We start from the raw sequence: 19705 nt of genomic DNA, 5'->3' as shown, positions 1-19705 counted from the left end.
ATGGAATGTCATCCTACATCAAGCCATTAGAATAAAATATCATAGAACTTTGGCACGCGATATGATTTTTGAGGTAATATGGTCTAATCTCCTAATCTACAATGTTCCCCAAAGTAACCCAATTTAGACCTAAACACCTATTTTTTCTGCTTTTTCATCCTGAACTTTATTGCCATGCAAATTATCTTCAGGAATAAAGAAAGCAGAAGGAACTTGGAGCCTTGTGTTGAAGAATTACTGGTTAACTATGCTAACGGATGGAACTAGGGAAGTGGGGACACCCGAGGTGCAACGAGCACATGTGGGGGCCAGATCTTCATGTCTAATACTATTCTCTAATAAAAGGAACCATGGCCCCTTGGGAAAACAGCTGATTCTACGACTGGATCAGGAAATATACAAGATGAGCCTGGAGCATCTTGTTGTGCGGGAAAGTAAGGAAGTGCTCAAAAACCCCACAGTGGTTGTGTATATCGATGAGCCACAGGAGCCAACTGCATGAGTCCCCAATAGCCAAAGCTGGAACAATGTGAGGGACAAAATAAATAGAGTACTAGTGGATTACAACCCCCAAATTAAAATAAATATCCAAGTCCATACTAACAGAAAAGAAGGGAGGGGGGGAGGAAAAAGAGGAAGGAAAGAAGGAAGGAAGGAAGGAAGGAAGGAAGGAAGGAAGGAAGGAAGGAAGGAAGGAAGGAAGGAAAGAGAAAGAAGAAAAGAAGGGGGAATAGACAGATCTCCTGATTTGAAGAATTCCCAACAACTTATGTAAATATTCCATCTTCTCCACACCTTAAATGTGGGCTACATATAGTGATTTACTTCTAGGGAATACAGTACGGTAAGGGGGGAAAAAGACTAACTTTACAGTAGAGAAACCTGACAAACACTATGTCAGCCAAGTGATGAAGGTTATCAACAGTGATAACTCATGTTGATATAAAGTGATAAATGGCACTTTACCTCTATGGCCTTCCTCCCCCAAAACACATAACCCCAGTCTCATCACGAGAAAAACAACAGACTAATCCAAAATGAGGGACATTCTACAAAATACTTCAGCAGTGAAGTATCATCAAAACTGGGAAGATCATCAAAAACGAAATAAAACAAGGGAAGTCCGAGAAACTGTCACTGCCGAGAGGAGTCCAAGGAGGAGACGTGACTAAATGTAATACAGTGCCCTGGAGGGTATCCTGGGACAGTAAAGGGATATTATGGGAAAACTAAGGAAGTGAGAATAAAGTATGGACTTTAGTTCATAATCGTCTATCAGTATCCATTCATTAATTATGACAAATATACCATACTAATGTAAGATGCTAATAATAGAGGAAGCTGGGTGCGGGGAACATGGGAACTGTATACGATCTTTGCAATTTTTCTATAAATCTGGACTGTTCTTAAATTAAAACTTTATTGTAAAAACATAGTGGGGGTAGTGAGGAGTTTGGAAGGGTGAGTGGGCAGTGGGGGGAAAAAATAAGAGGATGGAAATATGGGGCCGTTAGGGAGGAGCCTGAATCTAGCTGGAAGTCAAAGGGTTCCCTGTTCCAGAGTAACCTGGATTTCCAGGGATCCCTCTAGAAGTGATTTCTCGCATTCCTTCCCATTCCACCCTCACCCCAACCTATTTACGTCTCAGGGCTGAAAGGACACTACAAACAAACAGGCCACCCTACGGTTTTAAGTAGAGACAGAGCAAGGGGGGCAAGGGAAATGTGTTAAGAAGAAGGAGAAATATCCCGAAGGCCTTCCCTTCCCTCCTTCCCTTCCTTCCTTCTTTCCTTCCTTCCTTCTTTCTCCACATCTTGTCTCCTTCCTTATCTTCTCTTGAAGAAGGATATGGTGAAATTATTATTCTAAATATTGCAGATACGTGAATATTGCAGATATATCAGAGTTTAACCAGGTAAACAAGCCACTAAGAATATTTGAAACAGAGGAAATTGGTAACACAAGTGACAGAAGAGCTACAATGCAAACTGGAGACAGTAAGGCTGACCAAGATAAAGCAGGAAGCCACTGACCCACCAACCCCTAAACTAGAACACCAAGAGAGGAGGCAGCTACTGGAGGCTGGAGTGTGGGGTCACCTCACAGAAGCTAGCACCACAACTGAAGAGAGTTGCTACCTGAGACAGAGCGAAAGAAATATGGTGGCCTCCTCCTTCCTCTCGCCCTTTAGTCTCCCACATCCATTCAGAAGCCAGGGAAGGGTAATACAGGCCAAGCAGGGAAGGGCGGGGATGAATCTGGGGCTACCTCTTTAGAACTATTTCTAGTTTGATGCACAATTAGGCCTGGGTGAAACCAGCAGATTGTTGAGGTCTTTCCATCTGGATTTTTTAAAACCTTTTTTTATAAGCACCTTCTGTGGTAAACATGAATGATCATTCCCATTTTATAACTGGAAGATTTGTATGAGATCTCAGAGGTCAGTCACAGAGTTGGAGGAAAGACTGAAGACCTCTTTTCTTTGCAGCACTATTTTCTATTGTTTTCACTTTCCTCCGTTTTATTACGCACAGGATCACTGACAGTTGAAACTAAAACTGGGAGCACAGTGCCTTGTTCAATATAATTATTCTTCTGCCAAACTTAGGTTTGGAAAAGAGTAGTTTGATTGTTTCCTTTAAAGCCAGGATTTGCTCTGAACAAAATGATAGGTCCGCACATTCTATGAAAACAAACAAAAACGGCAAACAGAGCAGCCAGGATTTTGTAGTTTCTGCTAATATTCAGTCACGTTGGAGACAGGCAGCCAAGATTCAGATGGGAAGACGCCACACATAAGCAGGTAGAAAAAAAGAAACATTTAGCAACTTTTGAGAGTATGTCTTGTCTTTTTAGGAGTCTTGTAGCATCTTTAAGGGTATTTCTATTACAAAAGTCTCCTAGAAGCTGACTGGACCCCGAGTGTCACAGTCACTCATTCTATGTCTTATGCTACAGGGTCAACTGGATTCTAGCTGTCGTAGTGATACTCTGGGAATCCAGGAAAAGTTTGGAAGGTCCCTTAGTTTGGGTAGGAAAAGCAGGTTTTACACAACTGCTCTTGTCTGCAGCCCCCTGAAGGTTTCATCCAGGGTCCTTCTCTGCTCTCCTTGGGGTTGTAGGGAGCTAGACAAAGGGGAATTGGATTGTTCCAAAGACACCGGGACACTGTAAATTCATGATACAGGCTTGAAAGGCTATTAGATTCCTGGGGTGCTAACCCAGGGGGTCGAGAGTAATGGTGGTGGTAATAGTAAGAGCATAACTCCTGGGAAGACAAGGAGCATGTTTTACATTCCAAGGGTCTCTTCCTGAGTTGATAATTACCTTATGTCTGACGGAATCGAATGTGAAATTAACAGCAGTATTGGATCCTCAAACCATAATGCTCATGTAGTATAACTAGAGGTCTATTCCCCCAGATTTAGTCCTAACCAAAACACTGTACGTAAAACATACAGTTTAGGGAGAAAATGATGATGCACACTTAATAAGGAGGTAGGAATAAGCTTTATGCCTCTCAAGATATTTTTGAGTTTAACTTCATAATCACTGAACATCAAAGCAGGTTCCATAGGACCTGAGACCCATAGATGCAAAGAGCAATCCTGCTGAGTCCAAGCATTCATTCAAATTAAATTGGAATAAAGCATACAGATTTTTCCATCTTATTATGCACAAATGTGGATTTTATTTCATCTAGGCAAGGGTAATTTATTATGTTTATCAATGTTATTATTGTTGTTTTTATGAACATCATCCAACTGCCTCTGAACCACTTTAACAAGAACTTTATTTTGTCAATTGAACTTAGACCAAAATTAAAGCTGCCTTTGAACTGAAAGTAAAAGCTTTAGGAATAAAAGTCCTTTGAAGTGATATAAAAATCACCACTGCTTCATTATCTTCTTTTCTAGGGAACTTCCTAAAATGAATAACAGCTTCATTTGCATTTGTAGACAGGAAACTCTGCAAGCTATACTAAGCGCAAACCTTAGTTATTATTAGGTCAGCTGCTTACAAATATTTTAGAACAAGCATCGCTTCAGCATTTCAATATTGGCTAAAACAGCTTTAATATGCAAGACAGGATGTAAGATGCTTAGCTGATCCAAATGCCAGTCTATGGATTTGAAAGACTAAAGATCACATCACTAGAAGGTTGACAGAAGTGACACTTTGCAAAGTGCCAATGATTTATGCCAATGTCTTGCTTGATGATACTGTTATAGACAGCACTGTCATTAAAAAGTCCCTGCTGAATTCTTCCTACATTTATGGTGCACAAATTATAGGTGAGCCCAAAGATCGAACGCTCCCCGCCTTTTAGATTTCAATGGCCATGTATTTCTCATTTAGGTTACTTATTGCATGTATCCTCCTTTCCGCCCGCTTCCTGATTTCATCTATAAACGCAGCAATGGGAAAGCAAGGAATGAAATTTGTCCTGCTAAGAAATGTGAAACTTATAAACACATTCCCTACAAGCTCCCACAACCAGAAACCAGAAGGAATATTTTTTTGAGTAGCAAAAGTCTTTCACAACTTGCTCCTAAAAAGACACCAAACACAGTTTTACAAGAGCATATTTGGAAGCAGAGCTCTGAAGTAAACTGTCACGATTATGGCTTGACCTTTGGCAACGTGCACGATATTCTATCACTGTGTGGTGACTTGGGAATTTCCAAAATAACTCTTAAAACAGCAAAGAGCAGATGAGATTATTCTTTTAAGTACTTCATTTTCAAATTTTCCTGCTAAATTTCTGCCTTAAATATTTATTGTGTGAATACAAATGAGTTTTTAGAAATACTCTGAAGGCAATTTTTAAATGGCATTATTCAACCATTTTATCTTGTACTTGGAAAAAAATACTCCAAATTTTATTTAGCTAATCTCAATTTACTAAAGTGAAGTCGAGATTAAAGGAATGAGCTGTTGTTTCTTTTTCACAGGGATTACAATAGATGTAACAGCTTTTGTTTTCTGAAGAATGTCAGACAAGCCCATAAACATTTGTATGTGCTAATTTATTTGAAATAGCTACTTTTAGCTTCTCTACGTCTTTATCTCACAGAAAAATAGAAGACTTTGAAAATACAGTATGAAAAGAGACTGGCCCAAAAGATTTAATTGCAACTTTATTATTTAGAGTTTACAGTGTTAGTTCGTTCCACCCTTCGGATGCTATTAAATACAGACTTACACTAAATAGAATTCATGGAATATTGTAAAGGCCAAATCTTTCTGAAAGAAAACTCTCAAAGATGAAATTTATGTTGAAAATTAAAATTTATAAAACAAGAACTACCTTTTAATTTTTTGGGGGAAAGGAGATGAAATAGAAAGCTCATAAATAACCACATGACAGTATTAAATCAAGATTTGCTTTCCAAGAAAGCCAACCATATTGAGAATTAAAATACACGTTACCTTCTGTTTGCTGGAGGCAACAGAGGGCAACAGCAAGGAGGCAAGAGAAACAAAGTTGGCCAACTGGCTGTACATATCAGACGTAGGGTGGGTAGACCAGCTTGTCATAGGGATGATGGAAGCGGGGGCACATGTTAAATGGTTGCCACCAAATCGGTGTTATTAATATGTTTAACTTTTAATTATACAAATAGTAAGTACATCAATATATCCTTCCTATTAAAAAAATAAACATATCAAATTAAGCTAAAATTTACTTCAACCCTCTGGATGTTCCAGATCTTTTTAGGTTCCTTTACATAGTATTAGAAATGACCCAAATGCCAACCAATACAGGAGGATGGCTACAGACGATGGTATGTACATACCAGGAAGTACCATGCAACTTTAGAATGACATAGATCGTTTTATACACTGACAGTGAGAGCACTAAAACATAGTGCTGAGTGAAAAAATGAGTTACAGTATGCATATACCTTATGATATCATTTATGTAAAATATGTCATTTATGTAGGACACTATGAACACTCATCTTTGGGGATCTTGTGGCTCCTAGCACCTAGGTCGGCGCCATCTTTGACGTACAATCATGGGTCATCTTGTGACTTGTTTTCTAGTGTCTTATACTAGTAATCTTTCATTTAAGGGTACTTTGAGGAACCCTCCACAGCACCAACTATGCCCAGAATAAGCACTCAGTGACTATTATTTACATAAATACTTTTATGCCTAATAAGACTGGGTGACAGCTATAATTCTTGAAAGTTTATTTTAATAGGCTTAGAATAATGTGAGATTCTGTGTAAATGTTTATTCACCTTCTTTTAATAAGGAAAAGCAATGACATTTTTGTTTTACAACCTTTAGAGTTTTCATGAATATAGAAAGGCTGCTGGTCCATTTCCCACTGACTAATAATAACCATTTACAGTACTTAGTAAAAACTATTTTAGAGTTTTTTACTCATTTTATTCTCTGTGCTGCACATCCACTATGTAGCCTGGGAGAAATGAGGGCCAATTTTAAAAATTCTCAGACTGGGAATTTGTATCTCCTTATAAGTATCGTCTATGTTTGAAAAGAAAACACACCCTTTATTTTGTCTAAGCTAACGTAGAATTTTACTGTATCCATCAATAAATGGTACTCAATCTAATATAGAACTTAAATCATGGGGCAAGGTTTTTGCCTTAAAAAAGAAAGTTTTACTTGCTTTTTCAGAACACCTCAGCTCTCTCCTTGTTCCAATCCATACTTGTAATTATTTTTCTAACCTAAGGAAGATAAGAGAATGTTGTGTTTTGTATCGTCAATATATTTCACACTGTAATAACTGCAAATAATCTGAAAACATGCAATGAAATGATTTATTTTAACCCAAATGCATCACATAAAGCTTACATTGTGGGGGGAGGAGGGTTGACACAGTGTGAGGGATATAAATGGTAAATGTCTAACTATTACCTTGCTTTGTGCACCTGAAACTAAAAAAAAAAAAAAAAAGGTTACCTTGTTTAACTGACCAAATTTTAGTTCTATGGATCAGAATTTAATGGATCACCTGCAAATAAATCTTTAAAAATAATCTTCCAGTTTATATTTTCCCTGCCTTCACAATGTATTATTTCATACAGAAAAAAGTCAAACCTCCTTAGTTATATAATCAGCCTCAATCTAACTTCCGGGTTGTACCTGTAGCCATTCCCTCAAACATACCACATACTCCTTTTTCTCACTTTCTGAGGCACTTTTCCAAAACAAAAACGTGGGGGGGGTCTTAGCACATGTTATATTCCTTCTACCTAGAATGCCTTACCTATTGTTTTTTGCGAACTCCCATGGATCCTTTCAGACCCAGCTTCAATGATACTATCACAGTGGAGCCTTCCCCATCACCACTAGACAAGGAAAGTCATTATTAGGTGCTTTGTACTTTTCTCCTTAATAAACAGAAGGGTGCAGAATGACCCTGCAAACCAAAAGGGCCTAAATGTACACTAGTAGGAAGTCTGTCTTGGCCAGTGAACAGGAAGTTCACAAAAATAATTTGTTTCTTTCAAAATGCAACATTTCTCCATAACACAAAGGGTCTCAGTTAGTCGATAGGCTTAAAAACAGAAGTCCTTTATTCCACATTACACAATTGGCATTGAAAGAAAAATGACCTTAGAATCTTAGCCTTAAAAATGTATGTTTTCCCCTGTTTAAAAAGAAAATAATAGAGAAAACAAAACTGAGGAAGGGAGCCAAGAAAAAGAATCTCAAGTTATCTGGGCATTAAACAAGCTATTTCAACTTTTCAGACTGCTTAAGAACAAACAAAATGCATTAGAAATAGCAAAGCCAACCTCCATTTATTCTCTTATGTAGTCCACTCTTACTAAGAATATATATAAATAGTTTTCTACACTGGTTCAAATTGAACCTTTCAGTAGCTTGAGTGCAAACAGCACTCAGTTCACTGCCTGCGTACTCCTGCATATTACCTACAGGCTCAGATGCTTTTGTTTACAAGTATATACTAAGATCTTCAGCAACATTTGGGAAATCTACTCTTACCTACCGTATTAGCGGGTATTTAAGGAGCACTGCTGGTAATAGCACTTCATGCATTTATAGAAAAGGGGGTTTAGCAGCAGAGTAGGAAGCAAGTTAACCTGCCATAACATTAATTTACCATAAAGCTTCAAGCCATGTGTTTTCATGGTCATATGTTTTTGTAAAATTTGCAAAACTAAAATATTTATCCTCAGTAAGGTAAGACCACTGTCTCTTATCACTCTATTTTCCTTCCACCACACTTACTCTCAGATGGAGGTGTCTTAGAGTGGCCACAAACATTTGGAGATCCAAGGGGAAGCGAAGTCGGTGATACATTTAGTTTGGGCTTTGTGAGATATGTTTGTGATTTGCAATCACTTCCGTGTATCAGTAAGTCACTTCCAGCTGTGTCCAACATAAGAATGACTTTCAGGAATACATCTATCACCCATTGTGCAAATTAACCCAAGGTGAGGAGATGAAGGCACAGGACCAGATGTTGTTATGTCATGTGTTTGGATAGCATGACGGAGGGTACTACTCACTGGGTGCTTGCACTATGTCCTCTGCACCTGTGCTCTAGCCTTGCCTTCCCACGTCCTCCAACGAAAGTCCTATACAAGATCTGACCAATGCCATCTCAGATACAGAATACATCTCTTCATCTGTTTTCCATTCTATTGCTTTTGTTTGTGTCTCTATTTCAAAACAAACACTAAGTTGCCTTTTACTTGTGAATAGGACTATCTCTTCCACTAAATTGTAAACTCTTTAAGGGCCAGAAAATGTCTTACTTAACTTTGTACTTCCCACAGTGTCAACCATGATGTCAAACAATGGTGCCTAGGAAATGCTGACATGAACTTAATTTTTGAAATTGGTCTGTTCTTCTATGAATGTGAAGCTGAATCTATTTCTTGGCCTCATGCACTATTTCTGCTCTTAGAACGGGATTCCCCCACCAAGATACAGAGATTGAGACACACGTATACATACATATCACTGATATGTAAACAATTAAAAATCTAGTATCTAAGTCCTACTGGCTTCATAAAATGAAGTTCTAGGTAGTAAATTAATCTTTGCAAGACTAAAGGCTTAAAACAAGACAGAAAAGACCATTGAAGGTCACGATTTGCATATTGATCTAACTGTATGCTTATTCTCTTACAAACACGTAATTAACTTTGCTTTTATTGAATTTTGGTTCTAAACCAATTTTATTAGTCATAGTTTCACTGGTAATTTCAGTGACGTATGACAGACAGATGTTAGTTAAGAAGATAGCATGTATATGAATCTATCTGGATAATAGATTTAATACATACTGAATGCACTGCTTTGTAGGCATTGGATTTGATCAATAGCTATGTTCTATTCCTATAATATTTCAAGGGGCATGAGGTATTTTACAGTTAAGACTAAATTCAGTCTAAAGGTTATCACACAGAGGAGATACACCAATAAGCCATAATTAGAAGCACCAATTATCTGATGTGAAAGCAGTAGAATTAATTGCAGTACTGTGGTCTCTCCTTAAGTATTACAGTTTTAAAAACGTCTTTCCTGTAATCAGTGATAGTACTAGAAAGGGCCGTGATTTGGGAATCAGAGACCTCAGCTGGGTCCTGATTGTACCACTTATTAGTTGTATGACTCTGAGCAAGATGGTTTAACTCAACAGCTTTCAGTTTTCTCACATGCAAAATGAAAATAATGATATTTAATGTTAATCCTTGTTCCGCTTACCTCGTAGATGTATTTTGAGGAGTTGCTGGAACTCATTCGTTGATTCATCAGCATGTATTTAGTATCTATGCCAGACAATGAAAATTAAAGAGATTTGTAAATTTCAAAGAGCTATAGAAATAATAAAAGAGATTATTTAACTGAGAAAATATTTGATTTGGGTACTTAATATTAGAGTGAGAGACAAAAATGTGGAAATTTTGAGATATCTTCTGAAGAGGAAAAAGACTGTCATTTTAATTGCTACAAATCTACCTCCACAGTTCAGGTAAAAGACAAATATTTCAACATTTCTCCCTAACCTAACACCAATGCTGAAATCATATACAGGTAGGAAATTCTGTGTGTATGTGTGCACATAGGTATAGTGTGTGTATTTATGTATTTGTGTATATACATGCATATATACATAAAAAGCACATACACACACACACAAATATCCAAATCTCATACTCCAAAGCCTCAGGACTTGCATGGTTGAATTCTAAGAACTTTTTCAGTAACATTTTATAAGGACACCAACAATTTTCTATTCATTGCCATATCAGCATCCCTTTACTGAATAATCAAATATTTTCACTATTAATCACTGCCATGGGGTTAAATCTGGACCAGGATGGCTCCAATGGGAGAGCAACGTTCAGAGTCACATGAAGGGTACCCTGGGAAGTCCAGGATATAAGCTAATCGGATACGTGAGTATTTCTATGGCTCTCTCCTTTAGACAGTCAGTCCTAACTGCTATATAGAGAAGAAAAACAGTCCCTAACCTCAAACTGCTCACAGTTCAGCTAAAAAATCAGAAGAGACATAAGAAAATGTCTTCAGAAATCATTCACAGAACAGCCCAAGTGCACATGAATACTCTATTGTGCAGCATTTCTCTTTCTTCAGCATCTCACCTGGGCCCCATTAGAATAGTCCAGAAAAGCCACTTTTCTGAGACAGAAAGAGAAAGAGAGTGAGGGGTTGATAGATTGAGAGAGTTACTATGCCAGTCACGAAACTGAATGCTTTACTTGAAGAAACAGACTCACAGATTTTAAATAAGTTTCCCAAACAAGGTCATAAATCTAACAACATAACCATGTTTCAAACCAAATTCTGTCTGATTCCAATGCTCTTAACCGCGACATCATATGGCAACTTGTTAAGAACACTAAAAACCGTAATAAGGTTATTGAACACATTTTTTTGAGAATTCTTAGTAATTGTTAAAAATTCTGTCTAGATTACTTCTATGGCCGACCCATAATACATGAAAAGCACCTATGGTAGATTGAGTACAAACGGATGCAGATGGATCTAAATAGAATCCCACTGACATTGACTTGAAGGGATGTCAAGAGGCTAAGTTAGTAAGAGTTGCCCAAGACCCCCATCTGCTCTTTGAGAGAACCTAGTAAGAACGTAGGGAAGAAGGGTGGCCAGGCTGAGGTGTGAGAAAGACGGGTCTTAGCGGTAGCCATATACTACTCCATCTAAAACAGACCCAAACGCCAAGAGAGCCCCAAACCAACTGACGTTCGCAGAGTCAAAGGATTCTCTCTTTTCTGAACAAAATAGGTCTCCATGCCTTTCCACATGCTGTTTCCTCTCCCTGGAACACTCTTCCCCACACATCCATGGCAAAAAATTTCTTTTGAGATTCAGTTCAAAGGTCAGGTCCATGGCACTGCCTTCCCTGACTCTCCCAGACAAACAGACGTACTGGTAGTTAACACATCTCGGGTGTGTGTGTGTGTGTGTGTGTGTGTGTGTGTGTGTGTTAATACTGATTAGCTAAATTCACTTATACTCCTGCATTGCTTGTTCTACACAACACCCAGTGTTGCACGAGAATGCAGGTTGTACAAACCATTCTTACAGTCAAGTTAAGTAACCATTCTTAGAGTAAAGCCAGGTTGTCTCTCTAAAAAGGCTGAAATTATATGTACATTTATAAAAGAAAGACATCCCTACTGCAAGTGAACTACATCTTTACTTGAAACAAAGGAGTGTTCTGACCCTCACATTAGGCCAGAGGGAAGGTTAGTTCTACTCATTTTGAGCTACTATTCTAGGAAAACCTTTACACATTTGAGGCCCCATAGGGCCTCACTTACCTTTACTGACTCTGGATATGAAACAATATGGAGACACGGCATGGTGAAGTAGAAAAACCACTAGCTTAGCAATCAGGAAACTGGGTTATAGTCCTAACTCTGCAGGTTTGCAAGTCACTGAAACTTGCGCCTCAGCTATCTTTCTCTAAAATAAGGAAGTTGGTTAGGCCAGATGGTTTCTCGAGTCCTTTTCTGTTTATACTATATTATATGATTCTGTTACAAAATGAAGGACTCTAATTCAAGGACCAATGCAAACTCAGAAACAGACTTTGCACAATGCAAACGTGACAATGCAGTGAACCCATCCATGGTCCCTTCCCAGGACATAATGGAGGCACATCTGAGAGTGAGCAAACAGGGTCCCCCTCTTCTAACCTTCACCCTTAAAAGTCACCTAATTGAGTTGAACCTTGCTTAAGCCTCTGCTTCTTTGTCTTTTCCTGATTGCCTCCAATCAAACCATTCTTGATTTCTCTTGTGGATCATAAATTCATCAGAAAGTAACCAACCATATAGGAATCCTGCATTACTACTATTCCTAGACTTTGCACAGAAGAATGTATGAGTGAAACACTTACAGACTGTTTCCCCATTGCCGTGTGTGTGTGTGTGTGTGTGTGTGTGTGTGTGTGTCTTAAATTTAATGCTGTTCTCTACACACACACACTTGCGCACATACACACAAATACCCTCATCAAAACCATAAGCCTAAGGGGAACGTGGCCGTCTCCTGTCCCCATAATGACATGTGCTCGTCCACTGATATCAGCATACTCCGAAAATGACTCTTTGCCTGCTGTGTTCACAGCTCCCATTCAACCAGATATTGTGAACTTTGTTCACACCAACTTGCGCAGAAACAATAGACAGCCCTGTGTTGTCACTGGACTAGCAGGTCATCAAGCCAGTGCTGGGTCGTGGGTCCTGGCAGAGCTGTGGCACGATTCCCAGAGTTCAAGGTGGTGGGACTCATTGTTCTAGCCAGGGTGCTTTTGGCAAAATGTGTTGTGGAGGCCGCACGTTTGCACCAACCGAAACCTGGCACCGTTGGCACCACAGAGTGAACACAATGCAAAAGCGATACACCATCTGCTCTACCCCGGCTGCCTCGGCCTTCCCAGCACTAGTCATGTCTAAAGGCTAGTACTGAGGAAGTTCCTGAACCTCCTTTGGTGAGTGAAGACAAAGCTGAAGGCTATCGGAAGACCAAGGAGGCCATTTCACTCCTTAAGAAACTTAAGGCCCGGAATGATACCAAAAAGGTCTATGCCTCTCAGCGAATGAGAGCTGGCAAGGGCTAAACGAGAAACCAACATCGTATACAGTGCAGGGTCCTTGCATCATCTATAATGAGGACGATGGCATCATCGGAGCCTTCGGAAACAGCCCTGGAACTACTCTGCTTAACGTAAGCAAACTGAACATTTTGAAACTTGCTCCTGGTGGGCATGTGGGCCGTTTCAGCCATTTCTGTGGGCTGACAGTGCTTTCCACAAGTTAGATGGTCTGTGTGTCATTTGGTGTCAAGCTGCCTCCCTCAACAGTAACTACGACCTTCCCATGCACAAGATGCTCAATACAAACCTGAGCCGATTCTTGAAAAGCCCAGAGGTCCAAAGAGCCCTCCGAGCACTACATAAGAAGATTCATCGCAGAGTCCTGAAGAAGAATTGCCTGAAAAACCTGAGAATCATGTTGAAGCTAAACCCACATGCAAAGACCATGTGCCAGAACACCATTCTTTGCCAGGCCAAGAACCACCAGCTCCAGGGAATAAAGCTGCAGCAGCGCTAGAAGCCACATCAGATGAGAATAGGGTTCCAGGCAAGAAGCCAGCAGTAGGGAAGCCAGGAAAGAAGGCTGTTGGAATTACGAAGCAGAAGAAACCTTAGGGGAAAAAAGGCTGCAGCTCCCAAGAAACCACCGGCTGAGAAGAAGCCTACAGAAAAGAAACTCACCACAGAAGAAAAGAAGCCTGTTGCATAAACTGAAATTTGTTTATTCCATAAAGGTCAAATCACTTTAAACAACTAATTTTGAATAAAAACCTGATCAAAGAGGCAGTGAAAAATATGAAAGAAAAACAAAACAAAACAAAAAAACCCTATGACCTACATTATTTAAATCAGTGTATTGATGAGAGTTTTGTAATCCGAGTTCTATGAAAATGCTTATTACTAACATTTCATCATCTTATACCTCAGATAAACATAATGCTTTTTTAAACTATTCAACTTTGCTGTATCTTTATTAAATGCATATTGATCAATCATAAACTATAGGGTTTGAATTTTTTAAAGTTACAAATCTATCTCTAGTCAAAATATTTTAGAAATCCAAACTTCATAGCCTTCATAAAACTCCATAGTTTAATTCAAAAAGAAGTGTGTGTGTATATATGTGTATATATATATATATATATATATATATATATATATATATATGAATGAATGTTATGATATTTGGGACTTGCTTTAAAATACTCCTCTACTTCTGCGCCTCCCAAATAGTGGGAAGGAGAGATGAAACACGATTGGCAAAATGTTATAATTTAATCAAGGCCACATAGGGATCCATTATACTGTTCTCTCTACTTTTGTGTATGTTTGAATTTTTCCATAATAAAAGGGTTTGGTTTGGTTTTGTTTTATGTCATGCCTTTACACAGCACCTGGCACATCAAAAATTCTTAGCAAACATATGCTGAATAGAGCGTATTAATAAGTGGAAACGGTTTTGAACTGCAGTGTAGACTCACATAACCACTGAAAAATTATATTATCTTCCTGGGTCCTCTCAGTGTTTATTTCCCTTACACATTATATAATTCTTTTGTGATCTAGAGATCACATCAAAAAGTAAAAGGAGACTCGCATATGATCAACAATTAACATTTACAGTGTCCAATATGTACACAGCACTCTACTGGGCTCTTTTTAATATATAAGACAATAGCATAGAGTGTTATCTACTGAGAAGCATCTTTATGAAGCCATGGAAAGACCACGTGTGAAAAACCAATGTCATTCCCATATATAGAAAATGCATTTTGGCCTTGAGCCACTTTTCTTAGTGCTCAGCCCGCTCCTAATTCTTTGGAGTGCACTATCTTTTCTAATAAACTTTTCTCTTACCATTTAAAAAAGAAAGAAAGGAAGAAAAAAGGAAAACGCATTTTATCCTATTTGTGATTATTACCACATGTTCTAATTCTACTGTACTTGTTATCACTCACTTACTTATTAATCCAAATGAGCCTGCTGCCACTGTATGCAAAATTAAGCCACACTCACTAAACTCACTATGTATCAACTTTTAGAACTAAACACTACTTTTGGGATGATCTGTCACTTGCAACTATGACTTTCCACCATATTCATAATGTATTCATTGCATCAATGCGGCCATTCAATTGTCCCTGACTAGTTAGTAATATATATATATATTCTCTGACTAATTAGTTTTATATATATATATATATATATATATATTCTGGAGACCTAATGTATAGTATGATGACTATAGTTAATAAAAATGTACTATATACTTGAAATTTGCAACGGTAAACTTGGTCAGAATTTCATCAGCTAGAATAATCTAAATTGCTTTAGACTTTATGGGGTTGAGTGTGTGAACAAAACACTTTAATTATCTATTTTCTACCTATAATAGAATCTGAAACCAGAATTTGTCTCTTCACTTTTGCTATGCTTTTTGAACATTACAAAGGTGTTCTTTTGACTTAAGAGCTGTAACAATCAGATGTAATACATTAACTATGAATGGATCCTAGTTTGAAAAACACATTATAGGCATTGGGGGGAGGGAACTGGAGAAATCTGAATATAGATAGGCTATTAGATGATATTTGAGAATTATTGCTAATTTTCTTAGGTGTAATAATGATATTGTGGATAGGTAGGGAAATTACTTTACTTTTAGGAAGTATTTGCTGAAGTATATAGGATTGAACTGTCATGCTATCTGAAACTTTACCTGGAATGTTTCAACAGCTAAAGGCAAGAAGCCAAAATCTTAACAGTTAGTGACTCTAGGTGGAGGCCATACATTCCTGTATGCTTTTAAAGTTTTCAAAATAAAAACTTAAAAGAAGAAGCTCTTGTTTGTATTGAGACATGCTAAAGGCTGATGCTAGGAGCATAACATATGAGAACTGATGTACCCTTTTGACCTAGAAGTGTACTTTTAACACCAGGTTACTTACTGCCCAAGGGTTCCAGAGATGGGGACAGACAAGGAGAAATCAAGCCCATCACAAAGGTATCAGTGATGCTTATCATCACCTCAGCAAACTGCCATTCCCTCGGTACACAGTACCCTCCGCCACCATCTCCAGATCAATATGGCTCTCAGTGACAGATGGCCAAAGGATCCCTGGCCACTCAGGTCATTCTTAGTTCACATGGTACGACAGGATTCAGGAGGCTCGTGTCATTAGACGGTCTTTAGAAAACAACCTAGCCATTAAAGGCGGAAGCAGAGTAATGTTGTATGTCAGACAGCACACTGTTGACAGTTTAAATATACTCAGAAAGTTTAAAATGCTTGATTTTCTGTGTGCTACAATTACATTTTTACTGGCGGAGAATGTATCATTAAAACGTAAATGCATGTTGAAAGCAAAGCTATAAAAAGACTTTCTGTCACAAACCATTTCTAGACACACCACAGCTAGGAAGAAAAAGTAATATCGTTCAGCATTGATTTAATCAAAATTGTAATTCTCGTGGAAAGGAGAAGGGACTTTAGTCCAAATATAATTTTTAATGTGGTTTATACTTCACAGAATCTGATTTGGGACCCATTTAGTTTGGAGACTGCGCATAAACAGGTCACCTACCTCGGAAGAACCTTTGCAGTAACATTTCATAAGGACACCAATAATTTTCTCATCTTTGCCATATTAATACCCCTTTACTAAATCCAATATTTTCATGATTAATCACTCAGGCTGTCCCTTGAGTTACCTAAGGTAAGGTATGTCATCTCTGCCCTCTCTGCCCCAAAAGGTATAAATGCTGAACAAACACAAAGCGATATTGATGAGGCCTTCTATTTACTACAAATAAACATCTCTTCCCTATTTCAGTCCTTAAATAGAGTTTACTCACTAGTAATTAGGATCTAAGTAAAAATAGTTCTACAGATAGTCACTAAATTTGTTAGGTAGCCATCGGGAAACACATTTAACTAATTTCCAGCAAGACTTTGGAATACATTTAGTTATTTATGTTCATGACATACAAATAACAGATGTATTACTATCATGGGGCAAATTACTTCTTGCACAAGTACTACTGCCTTTGTTATCTGAGGGTTGGACTTGGCCCAAAGTGTATTGACTCACAATATTTTCCTTCATGGCAGGATTTCCAAGAACAGTTGCCTTAAATTGAAAAACAGACCCAGAGTTGTTGGGGGAGGTAGAAGGAAGAGAGCGGTTCAGCATTGGTGAGCAATGTGGTCGCTGAATACAGTGACCTAGTTCTGGGCGAGGAAAAGTCACAAATACCCCCATTGACAAAGAGAACGTAAACATTTTTTAGAAAGAGATAAAAATAATTTCTTTAAGGGGAAACTTCCTTCAGGCAAATCTCAAAAATAAATTGGGAACATTTATGTAGCAGTTGCTATAAAAGCTTCCTCACCGACAGAAGATAATTCAAAAAGGAAAGACTCTTGGCCTCCAGAAAAAGCAATGGGAAACCTCTGGCCTTCGGTTTCATTTCTTCTAGACCATGAAAAGTTTTCTGAAACCAAGTGTCTTTTGAGCCTCCCTTCTCTACCATTAAGAGCAACAAATACAGCTGTGCAAACAGCGGGAATGTGTGTTCCTGCGGCAAGATGCCTGCCCTGGGCCTTCCTGGGGGAATTCTCTTTCAGACATGTGCACAATCATCTGAGTCAGCAGGTTCAAAGAGGGATGAGGAGATGCAGGCAAAGGTAAATTCCAGCCTGAACCGGTGAAAGAAGATACAAGGCCCACGGGTGGGGATTCTTGAGCAATGAAAAGGGACCCTTCTGACAGCTGCCAAGAAGGAAGGAAAAGACTGAAAAGGCCCTGCAATTGGGACTGAAAAGGCCCTGCAATTGGAACAGCAGGAAATACAGGCTGAGAAGGCGAGAAATAACTGCTCTTCCCTTCTCGTCCATTTTTATATCTGTCTGTCCTTTTGCCACTTTCTCTTTTCACTGGTGAGAACTCGGGTTCTGGAGCCACTGTCAGGGTTTGAATCTGGCCCAGCATGTACTGTTGTGTGATTTTGGGAATTTACATAACATCTCTAAACTTCAGCTTCCTGGTCTGTGAGATGGATGGAATGATATTTACCTCATGATGCTGTTATAAGGATAGAATAAGACAAAACACACAGCAGGTGTCTGGCTCATGGTGGGTGATTAAAAATGTCTTAGCACCTTTCCTTCTTTTATGCTTTTAGTCCATATTTCTTTGTTTTAACTTCTGTCCACATCTGCTAGAACTTTGGGCCCTTTACTTCATTACTCATTTTCTATAGGTCAGTGACCTTGGACAGAAAGATTTCCCCATCCCTGGAGTAAATGGGATGTTCAGTCAAAGGGGCTGATGAACTTCATAGCTGTAGGAATCCCAGAAGACTAAGTTTCCTGTTGATTTGATGAAGAACAATTTTTGTAGCAGGAAGTTTCAGGGAATCTGGGAACTAGGAAAGAAGAATGCCTGACTCCTCTTACTCAGAGTGTTATACATGGATTCCCTCTCAAGCAGTGTTAAAGCAGTTAGGCAGCGACGCCAAGGAACTGAACAGATGTCAGTCCAGGCTGAGCCCTGGGACAAGCCGTGTATCCCTCCTATGTACCAATGAGACCTGCTCTCTGGCAGGGAGAACTGTTTTGTTAAAAGCAAGTGTCAAGAGCAAAGAAGTAAGGCTCAACTGCATCCATAGAGGATAAATGCTGCGTTCAAACTGAAATGAATCAAAGCTCAAATTCCAGCGTTTGTTAGTTTTGAACTAGGAATACAAGTACTGTGAACTGGGGTGTTTTTGTGGGGGTGGGGGGTGGCATGGATGTCACCCCAAATTCATTTCAGGAAATAACCATGATTTATTAAAATAAAAAGTAAAAGGGGCAGGAGAAAGAGGAGGAGACAGAAGGAAACCTATCCTCAAGGCGAAACGGTTCCGCTCTCTGCCTTCCTACCCTCGAAGACAGCACTCCAGTGGGCAGCCTGGAGAAAAGCACTTGAGGGCCCGGTTCCCAATAGTGGGCTGACTGTTCCCTCCTTCTTGGAGCTCCTCTGCCCCTTGCTGTCTGAGCACATCTCTATTCTAGTCTGCCTCCTCCTGGGCCCTCCCTGATAAGTCCCCAGAGTTCACTCCTTAGAGCTCCACTCCAGAAGCTCTAGCTGAATAATTTTACTATTATCTGGGGCTTCTCCTACCCCTTAAATAATGACCACTCCCAAATACACATCTTTAAACCCACTGTCTCTTCGAAAACCCACAATCAAAGGTGTTATCGCCACTCTTCCTAAACCTCTTCCCACCATCCACACCCTACCTACCAGTTCCCAAGGTCAAAGCAGCTCTGAAGTCATTTGTGATTATCCCTTGTACTTCCACTCCCAAATCCAATCCCTCCATCACCAGGTACAATTGATCCTAGTGGCTCCTGAATCTCTCTCCAGTCTATACTCTTCTTCCCATCCCACAGCCACTGTCTCAGATAAAAATCTTGTCTCCCACCTGGACTCCTAACAACTTCTCTGTTTCTGGTATCGCTCCTGGACAATCTTCGTATCAACGTGATCTTTCTAAAACAGAAATCTAATACTTTCTCTTTTAATAAACAATCCAAATTCAAACGAAGT

General features: G+C 39.0%; 1 pseudogene; it reads left to right on the top strand.

Annotated features, from left to right (window-relative positions):
• The first annotated feature begins 12546 nt into the window (after window positions 1–12546).
• On the top strand, window positions 12547–13818 carry LOC109444680 (large ribosomal subunit protein uL4 pseudogene; annotated as a pseudogene).
• Window positions 13819–19705: the final 5887 nt, after the last annotated feature.

Source organism: Rhinolophus sinicus, chromosome 4, assembly GCF_057876585.1.
Source record: "Rhinolophus sinicus isolate RSI-liver-muscle chromosome 4, RSI-T2T, whole genome shotgun sequence".
Taxonomy (NCBI): Eukaryota; Metazoa; Chordata; class Mammalia; order Chiroptera; family Rhinolophidae; genus Rhinolophus; species Rhinolophus sinicus.
This window is presented reverse-complemented; position numbering and strand designations above follow the sequence as displayed.